Raw genomic sequence first — 12,524 nt, 5'->3', positions numbered from 1 at the left:
ACAGAGAGAAATTGAGAGAGGAGAGAGAGATAGGGAAAGAGAAAGATACATGAAGACTTTCCTTGCCACTTGTGAAGCATCTCCCATGCAGGTGGGGAGCTTGGGGCTTGAACCTGAGTCCTTGAGCAGGTCCTTGTGCTTAGTACGATATGTGCTTAATCAGGTGTGCCACCACCCGGCCCCCATCCTAACATTTTATTTACACTTATAATTCTCTTTATAAAAATGCACAAAGCAGGTCCAAGTGCAGACTTTTTTTTTTTTTTTGCCAGTAAATTCTGGGTCCTTTTGATATGGACATATAAGTGTTTAAGACAAGTACATTTTCTTCTTGGATTAGTTCTTCTGCTGAACTATGTATTTCTGCGATTCCTTTTACATGAATATTAAACCACTTGGCTTAGTCTCACATCTTATTTCTTTCATTCGTCTTCTTTCTTTGTCTTGGATAGCTGAGTTCTAGAGGAGGCTTCTTGGCAAAAGCCTTTTAAGTCGTTCATTTGCTCGAGCTAGTCCATTTTCTTCAGTCATGCCCCCAATTCCTGTGCTTCTCAGGTAATAGCTTTTTCCCAGCAGCCTGCATTCACTTAGAATGTTGCTTCACCCTCTGAAATCTCTCCACACTCCTTTAGCTTCACAACGTGTCACTTGTTCAAAGTCCTCAGGGTGATGTCCCTCTCTCGCTCTGGGTGAATGGACGTCCTTCTCAGAAATAAGGTGGCGGGAATTCCGTGCTGGTAGCCAGGAGTGAGCCTCACTCCCAGTCTCTTCTGTGGATGGATTGGATGAAGAAGCTTCTCTGTGATTAAGGCTGGTGATCAGAGGCACCTCACTTGCAGAAAGCTAAACGTACTTGTCTATCTAAGGCATGTGACCGACCGTCAGTCTGTGAAGAGCCTCCTCTTGTTTTCCTAGATGCAGGTTGAAGTTATTTATCCTTCATGGCTTCTTAGCAGGGGCCTTTCTGACTCCCCCTACAGGTTGAGAATGAAGGTTCTGGGCACCCCTGTTACTCTCCACTCATGGCAGCTGTCAGAGAATGTGTCCCTCCGTTCTGCACTTACTAGTCCTTGTTAGTCTCCTGACTCAACAGATGCTACAGGACTTGGGGAGGAGATTGGAGGTGAGGTGGGGGAATCCTTCTGGAACTTTCCTGGAAAATACCTTCTCAGGAGTCAGTGGGCTGTGCTCCCTACCCCCCACTCCCAGTGAGATTCCACTTCTTAGGGTTTAAGGGACAGAGTGGCTCCAGCTGTGTTCCTTGGGTGGCTCAGAGCCTCCCTGTTAGCTAGTACGTTTCTGTGGATATGAGAAGACAGGCTCAGACACCTGCTTTTCAACTGCCATTTGGTCTGTAGAAACCCCTTCTTCAAGTTTATTTCTTTGCTATCTCAGCAGAGGGGAAAAATTAACGAGAATCAAAACTGTTAGTTATTTACATAATCACTGTTTTGTCTGAGACCCACCCTGTCTGCAGAGCATTGGTTTAATCCCCACTGGTTTGCACTCTCTTTTCACTCCGCCCCCTCTCCTAGTCACACCCTGTTTTTCACCCTACCACTTCCTTCCTGGAAACTATAAATGCAGATTCTTTTCTCAATAAACATTGAATTGCTTCCCAGCTCAGCCATGAGTCCCTGGTCGTCTGTCTCCTACCTGCGAAGTTAGCCCGGCAAAAACAACCCTGGAGAGCTTCCCTACTTCCAAGAGGGAGGCTACCGATGGTTAACAGTACTCTCTCGTTTTTCTGACCAGTTCCTGAGTGGAATCTCCTGTGAAAATCTCCAGGCTCCAGCTGGACCTGTAGTTCTATGTTTTGACATCAAGAATATGGAGCCTGGCTGCAGGTTAACTGCTTCCCCATAATGGAGGGGCAAAGGGACCCAAGCGTTCCCCCTGCCCTGGCCGACTTTGGACAAGACCTTGAAGCTGAGCCAACCCCAGTTGAGAGCGTGAAGCTGAAACCAAGTCAGAAGGAGCCTGTGAAGCTGAAACTGTGGTGAATGCGATGAATGGGCCTGGATGGAACCAGAGGGGCATCTGGGAGCGGTGCTGGAGGGCTGGACCCAGCCACGGAGTCTGGGAGGACTGAGAGGGAACAATCCTCATCTTTGGACTCTGTCTGCTCTGTCCTCTTCCTAGAATCTTGAGTGTGCCAGCATCAGTACCGAGGAAGCGACTCTCAGTTCAGAACCAGGTTCAGAAACAGAGGCTTCTTGTGGTGAATACAAGGAGACCACACTTTTGACTTTCCACAGAGGGTAGAAGCATTTTGCTCTTTTGTTGTTGTTGTTTTTCTGTTGTCGCCAGAGTTTCACCATTCCAGGTTGACTCTTTTATCAGAGTGAGACAGAAAAAGAGAGGCAAAGACACCACACGACTGAAGGCAGAGAAAAAGAAGGAAGAAGGTCTGGGGAGACAGCATAATGGTTATGCAAATGACTTTCATACCTAAGATTCTGAAGTCCAAGATTCAATCCCCAGCATCACCATAAACCAGAGAAAAGGAAGGAAAGAAGGAAGGAAGGAAGGAAGGAAGGAAGGAAGGAAGGAAGGAAGCAAGCAAGCAAGCAAAGAGAGGAGAAAGAAGGAAGCAGTGTGCTTGCCCTGGCTTGGTTTGCCCTGCACACCAAACATCAGCTTTGTGCTCCAGCCTGGAGGAATAGGAAGGTACCAGAACTTTGTCTTTGCAGGGGGTCTGCCAGATGGAAGAGGATGTGCGTTTTCCAAAGCCCACTCTGCAAGTCAGCGAGCCCCTAACGCCACATTACAAATGCCAGCCTTGTGACTTTTTGCTTGTTTGTTTGTTTGTTTGTTTTTATCAGAGTACTGCTCAGCTCTGGTTTAGGATGGTGCTGGGGATTGAACCAGGGGCCCTGGAGAGTCAGGCATGAGTTTCTTTGTAAAAAAACATTGTGCTATCTCCCCAGTCCTGTGAACATTTATTTATTTTCTGCTGCCACTTTTTTTGTTTGTTTGTTTGGTTGGTTTTGCTGGGGTTTCGCACCTGCATGATCCCACCACTGCTAGTGGACTCTTTTTTTTTTCTCTCTCCCTTTGGAAAAAAAGGGAGAGGGACACCACAGTACCACTCCAACACTTGTGAAGTTTCCCCTTTTCGGGGCCAGGCGGTGACGCACCTGGCTAAGCGCACACACTACAGTGTGCAAGGACCTGGGTTCAAGTCCCTGGTCCCCACCTGCAGGGGGAAAGCTTCACAAGTTTCGAAGCAGAGCTGCAGGTGTCTCCATCTTCCTCCCTCTATTTCCCACTCCCCTCTCAATTTCTCTCTATCCTATAATAAAAATAAAGTTTCCCTTTTGCAAGGTGTTCCCATGTTGTGGCTGGGGGCTTGAGGGCCCCTGGATAAGCCATCTCCCAGGCCCCCATGACCTCTTCAATAGAGGTCAAAGCTAGGGCAGAGAAGCAACCCAGGTGTCCAACAACAACTGAGTGGCTGAGGAAGCAGTGGTCTATATACACAGTGGAATACTATCAGTTATTAAAAATGGTGATTTCAGCTTCTTCACCCCATCTTGAATGGAGCTTGAAGAAATCATGTTAAGTGAGATAAGTCAGAAGCAAAAGGATGACTATGGGATGACCTCACTCACAGACAGAAGTTGAAAACAAGATCAGAAGAGAAAACACTAAGCAGAACTTGGACTGGAGCTGGTGTATTGCTCCAAAGTAAAAGACTTTGGGGTGGGGAGTCAGATGGTAGCGCAGCGGGTTAAGCGCACCTGGTACAAAGCGCAAGGACCGGCCTAAGGATCCCAGTTTGAGCCCCCAGCTCCCACCTGCAGGGGGTCACTTCACAGGCGGTGAAGCAGGTCTGCAGGTGTCCTGTCTTTCTCTCCCCTTCTCTGTCTTCTCCTCCTCTCTCCGTTTCTCTCTGTCCTGTCCAACAACAAATGACATCAACAACAACAATAATAACCACAACAAGGGCAACAAAAGGGAATAAATAAATATTAAAAAAAAAAAAAAAGACTTTGTGATGGGTGGAGGAGGGTTCAGGTCCTGGAACAGGATGGCAGAGGAGGACCTAGTGGGGGTTGAACTGTTATGTGGAAAACTGGGAAATGTTATGCATGCACTAACAATTGTATTTTACCGTCAACTGTAAATCATTAACCCCCCAATAAAGAAAAGAAAAACTAAGGCAGAGTTCCATAGCCCCTTTGTCACCATTTTGGATGAAAAATCTAAGAAATAACATAGCTTCTATTCTACCTCTTGGAGGATCCTGGTTCGAGCCCCTGGGCTCCCCACCTGCAGGGGAGTCGCTTCACAGGCAGTGAAGCAGGTCTGCAGGTGTCTTTCTCTCTTCCCCTCTGTCTTCCCCTCCTCTCTCTATTTCTCTCTGTCCTATCCAACAACGATATCAATAACAACAACAATAACTACAATAAAAAACAACAACAACAAGGGCAACAAAAGGGAATAAGAAAATAAATATTTAAAAATGTATTTTTAAAAAAATTCTTTCTAGAACATTCCACTCTTGGTGGCTGCTCTGAGAACTTCCAGGACGCTGCATTTCTCCTCCTCCAAGTCCAGACAGCTCAGCAAAAGCTGGTCAAAAAACTGGTTTCCCAGCTCTGCCCACAGTCGCTCCTCCTACCCCATCGGGGGTTGGAGGGTCCCAGCGTGGTGCCAGTTCACCAGGGCTGCTGACACATGGCAGGGGCCACAGCCTGAGCCAGGCTTGCTGTCCTCGCCCCTGGGGAGGTGCTGGCATGGTGGCTGGGAGGAGGCTTGCAGGGAGCTTGAGAGGGAGCATCTGCTAAGAGAGAAGCACTGGCCTATTGCCCCTCTGTCCTTCCCTTTCTGCACCGTCACTGAGGGGCTGAGCCTGACACAGGTTCATTTCTCAGGCCACCCCTGGCCTGCCTCAGATGCACAGATCTGTTTGGCTTGATGATAAATGAGATGCAAATGTGGCTGAGGGCTGAGGAACGGGTCACTCCCCACCCTCGCCAGGCCCCCCCAGGATTCCACTCCCTCACCCCGAAGTCTCATCTCTTGTCTTCATCCAAACCCTCCTGGGCGGACATGTCCTTGCTGCCAGCCAGCCAGCCAGCCAGCTACCAACATTCTGCCCTCCTCCCCAGAAAGCCAGCAGGGCATAAATTAGAAAATAAATAAATGATTAAGAAACATCTCGTTACAGTGATTCTTTTCTCACTGGCAGGGACTTGCGAGTGGCCTCTTATTAAAGTCATTTATCAGGCGGCCTTCCTGGAGGGCCAGCGCCCAGGACTGGGCGGGACGCGGGCAGCCCTGACGCTTAATAAACACGGTGGGCATGGATGGCAGCTCCTCCCGCGGCCCAGATCCTGACTTGATGGATAGACGCTTCCCCGAGGCCACCAGTCCCTCTTTGGCCGCCATTCATCAGCCCCGCCACCAAGGCAGGGGTGGGGGGTAGGGGGGTTTGGCAGCCTCACCCTCGGGGGGGGGGGGGCCCTCGGTGCCTCCCCCAGCGCCCACATGGAGAACAGCCCCGTTTGCTGCACCGGGCCCTCATTCATTTTTCATGGGCCGCAGTCCCTTGACTTATTAAATATTTATAGCAATGTCATTATTTACCAAACAAGTCGCCAGGCTGTGGAGGAGGCCCCCAGAGCCTGGCAGCCCCCCACCCCTGGGTGTGGGGAAAACAGCCTCCCTAGGGACTCCCACTGTCTCTGGGAGCCTTGGTGGCTCAAGGTGGGGGGGACAGTCTGTCTCCTTCCCAGCCCCCCCACCCCCACCAAGAAGGCTCTCTCTGTCACTTCTCTCCAGGTTTTGGGTGAGGGGACCACAGGAGTGATGCCTCGGGCCACGGGCGAGGGGATCACGGGAGTGAAGCTCGGGGATACTGTCCCCACTGACCCTCAGAGCCACTCCTCAAGCCACTCTGCTCTCAGATGCCTCAGCCAAGGCCCAGGACAGAGCAACAGCCCTGCAACCCCCCACCACAATCTGCTGAGCTCCTATAATGATGGCTACATTGTGTCAGACATGGGGGGCAGGGGTCTTCCCCCCCCAAGATCATTCACCTCTTACCCCCCTGCCTCCCACACTGGCAGGAAATGTCACGTGCATACTTCCTTCTTGTTCCTTGCAGCCCAGGTCCCGCTCGGTGGCATCTGGGGGAAGTTTGCAGAGAGCAAAGAGGAGCCGGGGAATGTCCTCCCGACCTGCTGGGGGACAAAGGCAGAGAAAGGGCCCACCTTCTCTGAGTTGTCAGGACCTGTGACAGGTCCTGCAGGTCACATGTGAGGACAAGGACTGACACTGAGGTTGGAGAGGAGGAAGAGGAGCCCTGCACCCTGACCTCTTTGCTTCCATCATTCTCGCTAAGTAAGGTTGGAAGACAATTAAAAAAAAAAAAAGGGAGTTGGGCGGTAGTGCAGTGGGTTAAGCGCACAGACTGGCATAAGGATCCTGGTTCGAGCCCCTAGCTCCCCACCTGCAGGGGAGTCGCTGCATGGGTGGTGAAGCAGGTCTGCAGGTGTCTGTCTTTCTCTTCCCCTCTCTGTCTTCCCTTCCTCTCTCCTATTTCTCTCTGTCCTATCTAACAATGACAACAACAATAATAATTACAACAACAGTAAAAACAAGGGCAAAAGGGAAAATAAATAAAATTAAATTTTAAAAAATTACTTATTTTGTGAGTGAGAGAGACCAGAGTAGCTCTCTGACCACACACAATGCCACAGACTGAACCTGGGTGTCAGGCTTGCAAAGCATGAGCCACCTGCCCTGACAATAGGTCTTTCTTGTACCATCAGAAGACCACAGAAATAAAACAGCAAGGTCAATTAACTGGCAGATCCTGACATCAGTGGGCCAGAGTGTGAGAAGAAGTGGGGTGTTTGTACCACCTAATAGCATTTCTTTTAATGCTGGGGGTGAGCTAGAAACTAGTGGAGAAGCCCAGAAAACACCACCTGGACCAAAGGGCCAAGGTTCTAACATCACCGGTGATTAAGACGTATTAAGGTCCCCTCTTCCCCGTGATGGGGGAGAAGGGGATAAGGCTTTGGGGATTCTTGTCTCCCAAACGCAGAACTCCAGGCTACTCATGACAAGGCCTGAGACAAACTCAGACTGAGGGACATTCTATACAAGGTCTGGGCACCACTCTCTAAAAACACCAACACTGTGAAAGACTATTAGAGAGCCATCACAGGCTGGAGGAACCAGGAGACAAGACAGAGGCATCATGGGATCTGGGATTGACCACTACAGAGGGGAAAGAAAGAAAGAAAGAAAGAAAGAAAGAAAGAAAGAAAGAAAGAAAGGAGAAAAGAAAAAAAACACTAGTGTGATCCAGGTGAAGTCTGTGCACTAGTCCATGTGAATCTCAGAGCCTGAGAACGATACTCTAATCAACTTGATCAACTTGTTCACGTTATTAGGGAGGCTGGGTGAAGTGTGTGTGAGGTAGATATGCTATGTACTTCTTCCTTTTTACATTTTTTTTACACATCTCATTTTTTAATGATATTTCTTTCTCAAAAAAAAATGAGTTATGATTTCCTCACTTCCTGAATTTGCTGTAATAAAAATTACTCAGAGGTGACAAACAGCAGGATTTTATATATTCTAAAGGATCCTCCTTCTACCAACTGCACTTAATATAGATTAACTGTAGGTATTAATTTTTCAATTCACTATATTATTCAATATAGTGAAGGGGACAGGGATCATAACGTAAAAAACACTCACTAGGTGAGCTATTTGCCCTCTCTGAGCCTTAGTACACACGTTAGACTGATGGAGCCCACTTTGGTTGGATATTTTCTTACACACATGATATACTAGTGAGGAAATCAGGACTTCCAAGGCTGAGGTGCTATGGCGGTTAAACAGGATGATGAGATAAAGAATGACTGTGGGGGTGGTCCCTGGAAGACTTCCTGGAACTCCACTTGAGAGGAGGAAGGAGGAATACCCGACAGGAAGAGCATTCCTGGCAGAGGAAGCAGCAAGTGCCCTCTGGTCAACAGGCCAGAAAGTGGGCATATTAAGAGACTGATACAGAAGTCTTGTCGAGAGACTACAGAGACTTGGACTCAGGCTTGGCAGTGGAGGAAAAAAAAAAAAAAAGTAGGTTGCTTCAAGACACAGGTATGGAAGCAGAGCTGCACAGGCTTTTGAGTTGTGATGTGTGGAGATGGGGGTTGGGGGAAGACTCCCCAAGGATGGCTCCTTTGTTTAGGGCTTGAGCAAAGGGAGTCTGTAGATAGTGATGCTATTTAACTGGTCCCATCATGATAAAATTCCTGGAAAAAAAAAAAACATAAGGAGAAGCCACTTCAAAGCTCTTGGAAGGAAACTATGTACAAAGGAAGGGCTCTAAGATTAATTTGTGATTCATCAACAGGAATAGAAAGGAAAGAAAATGACCTTCAACCCAGAGTTCTATCCCCAGTGAAAATACCCTTTAAAAGAGAAGAAGGTGAGGCAGTTTTTACTAGGACGATGTGCCATTAGCACAAGCTTAAAAAAAAAAAAAAAGCAAATGTTAAAGGGACTTCTTCAGGTAGAAGTATCATTACTGCACAAGCAGCACTGACTGCAGGAAGAAAGAGTGGTGGAAATTAAATATGTCGGTGAGTCAAATATTGACTTGCAACACCACTATATGTAAAATACACGTAGGATTTGTGCCTACGTGTAATGAGATTAGATAAACCTTGGAATTCGCAGGAGTTGGGGAGACAGTATAATAGTTAGGCAAAAGACTTTCATGCCTGAGGCTCTGAGGTTCCAGGTTCAATCTCCATCCAGCACCACCATAAGCCAGAGCTGAGCCGTGCTCTTGTCTCTTTCTCCATCTCTCGTGCATTAAAAATGAATGAGATAATAATAATAATAATAATATGGAACTCATAGCTGACACGCGCGCGCACGCACGCGCGCGCGCGCGCACACACACACACGGAATGCATGGCGACAAGTAACAAAACAGTGGAAAGGGAGAAAGTATTTCAGAGCTCAGGAGCAGTAAAAGATCACTAATAGTAAAGAGTGCATGCAGAAATCATAGGGGAAACCTATGAAAAGATTCAAAGAATGAATGTGTGAACCCTGCAAATGAACGATTAGCTCAGGGGAGGAGTTCTGAACATAGTACAGTCATTTCTGTCTTTAAAAAGAAGGAACTGGGGGTTGGGAAGTAGTGCAGTGGGTTCGGCGCATGTGACGCAAAGCGCAAGGACCAGCGTAAGGATCCCGGTTTGAGCCCCCGGCTCCCCACCTGCAGGGGAGTCGCTTCACAAGCCGTGAAGCAGGTCTGCCTGCAGGTGCCTATCTCTCCCCCTCTCTGTCTTCCCCTCCTCTCTCCATTTCTCTCTGTCCTATCCAACAACGACGACATTAATAACAATGATGATAACCACAACAATGGTAAAGCCACCAGGATAACAAAAGGGAAAAAAATTGGCCTCCAGGAGCAGTGGATTCGTGGTGCAGGCACTGAGCCCCAGCAATAACCCTGGCGGCCAAAAAAAAAAAAAAAAAAAAAAGGAATTACAAACAACCTAACAAGAGGTGAAAAAAAAAGTTTTGTTTTGTTTTTAAGTGCTAGACTGATCTGAAAGAAAGGCAAGAGGAAAAAAAAACGGGGGTGGAATAAATAACAAGGAAACAGATGACAGATAAAAACTAACCAAGGAAGGCATCAGTGATTGAATGTAGATAAACCAACCATCCCAAGTAAGTTTCCCCAGGAGAGGCACAGAGAGGTGGAGTAACCTTGCCTGAGGGTGCTGGCTGGCTAGGCTCAGCATGAGCTTTTGAAACTTGCAGCCTGCCACCAGGGTCTTAGAACGTCACCTCTTCAGTCCCCCTCCTCTGCGTCCACGCAGCCCTTCTCCAGAGGACACTCTGATCCCTGAAATGAGTTCCCGTCGTTGCCATGGTGACTGTCCTCAGGCACAAACTGGACCTCATCTCTCTTTCTCTCTGAAATTAAAACCGTCTGCTGGATTCTCACTGACTTTAGACTAGAAGTAGCGGTTCATGCGGGGTCTGTCTAGAGGAGGTTTCTCCCTGTGCTGCTGCCTCCTCATCCACTACTTCCTGTCCCGTGTTCTCAGACCGTGTCCCCCAGGACCCCCTTCTCTGCACAGCTCCCACTCCTACTGTTAGCATCAGGCTAACAGGAGTAGCAGTAGTAGCAGGCTCTACTGAATGGTACATGTACATGCCCTGTTGGAGCCCCCAAACACGGCGCAGGGGATGCTCTCTCTCTATCATCTTGATCTATTTACTGTGCAGAGACAGCCAGAAATCCAGAGGGAAGGGGGAAATAGAGAGGGAGATAGACAGAAAGACACCTGCAGCCCTGCTTCGTCACTCATAAAACTTTCCCCCTGCAGGTAGGAACCAGGGGCTTGAACCCAGATCCTTGCATGTGTGCTCAACCAGCTGCACCACCACTTAGCCCCAGGGCTGCTCTCTTCCTCTCTCCCTCTCTCTCTCTCTCTCTCTCTCTCTCTCTCAGCAAAGGAGCAATGAATTCTCTAGGCAGATCTGCTCATTCTGTTTTATTTTTTAAATACATTTCTGTTGCTTTTGGTTTTTAGTTATTGGATAGGACAGAAATTGAGAGGGAAGAGGGAGATACAGAAGGAGGGAAACACCTGCAGCACTGCTTCACTGCTCGTGAAGCTTCCCCGTCCCTGCAGGTGGGGACTGCAGGTTTGAACCCAGGTCCCGGCACACAGTACCATGAGGGCTCAACCAGGTGCGGCACTGCCCAGCCCCTGCTCACTCGGTTAATACACATCAACCAGTAACTGCCCTGCACCTGGCTGTCTCTGGGCCAACAGCCCTGCCCTCCTGTGGGCTCGCACAGACGGTGGCAGCTGGCGATCCGTGACAGGGGACGTCATAGGAGAAGGCAGGTGAAGAACGGGAAGCAGCTGCCAGGCTTTAGGGAGCGGGCAGGCAAGGCCTTGTGGAGTCGCAGGCACTGGAGCGAAAACCTGTAGGTGATTAGGAGATGGGCCCTGCAGACAGAGCACTAGGAACTGGAGGTGGAGGGTAGGTTGAGGGGCGGGGTGTCTTGAGAGAGACCATGAGTCCCTGTGAACCAACCCGACCCCCTGGCTAGGGGGTATGCTCCCGGAGGGAGGGGTGTGAGGTGGGGCACCAGCACTTCTGCACAAATGGACCTGGACTTCAGTTCTGAGCAGTGCAGTTAAAGGGGTACTATCCCCTCCACAATCCCCTTCTAGATTTGGAACCCAGAACGCCCCGGGTCCCCAACCACTGCACCACCTTCCCGCCCCTGTGCCTTCCCTTCCCAGCTTTGTGGGGGATCTGACACGCTGGCCCCGACTCTTGGGAAACTGGGTCTGTATCCTGACTCCTCTTCCCACACCAATGCTGTATCCCTGAATTCGGGAACAAACGGGTGGCAAAGATTGTGTTGTGGGCAGTCTCAACAGAGTCTGAGCTTCAGAAGGAACAACAGGAGGCATGCCCACCCCACCCCACCCCACCCCAGAAAGGTGGAGATGCAACCAAGCAAGCTGGGACACCTCTCCGGGAAGATTAAGGACACACTGTGGCCTGGACGGGCTCACTGGACACACAGGGACGTGTGGGGCTCAGGACGAGGGGCCTTAGCATGCCTCTGCAGCTCCAGAGGAGGGAAGAGTCAAGTGCCAACAGGAAGTCACCATGATCCTTAAATATGTGCGTGGATACGGTGCAGCCTCATGAGCGGTTAAGTGTACGGCATGGCTCAGCTCTCCAGGGAAACCAAAGCCGAAACTCGCCACTTGAAATGAGACTTGGTTAAGGGCTGGAACTTGGGCCTTATGGGACAGGGTTCACACCTGTCCTGGCCCCAACCTGGCCGAGGGTTGCTGCTGGGCTCCAGGGAAAGATGATTTCTGGGGGTACGTACAGAAAGCCCCCTCCCCCTCACACACACACACACACACACACACACACACACTGATGAAGCAGCATACACACACACACACACACACACACACACACACACACACACACACTGATGAAGCAGCGTCCACCCAGACCCAACAAGCCTCTCGACAGAGAGGCCAAGAGCTCACACTAGACTTTTTAAAAATACATTCAACAATGGCAATCTCTAGTGCCCCCAAGTGGTCAAAAGAGATATGACATCCTCGACAGGGAGTCTTGTCCTGTTAATTCTCGTTAAATCTGGCGAGTAAATAAATATCCTCAGGACAGGATGGTTAGTAACAAAGCTTTTTTTTTTTTTTTTTTGGTTGTTTTCTTTCTTTTTTTTCCCCCTATTTCTGGAATTTTGTTTTTATTTCATTTGTCTGTCAAAAGAAAAATCTTCCCTTAAGACTATCAGTCATGGCTTTACATTAACATTTGCGTTTAGCTCTTTTTGATGTTAAAACTGGCTCTTGAAGGAGTGTTTATTTACTAGATATTGGGACTTGGGGAAACTGGAATAAATACTTGAAAAAGCAAACAGAAAAAAAAAAGGAACCAGAAAAAAAAAAAAAGGTCTTTTT

Source organism: Erinaceus europaeus, chromosome 15 (genome assembly GCF_950295315.1).
Source record: "Erinaceus europaeus chromosome 15, mEriEur2.1, whole genome shotgun sequence".
Classification (NCBI taxonomy): Eukaryota; Metazoa; Chordata; class Mammalia; order Eulipotyphla; family Erinaceidae; genus Erinaceus; species Erinaceus europaeus.
The sequence above is the reverse complement of the archived record's forward strand: the minus strand, read 5'-3'. Positions refer to the sequence as shown.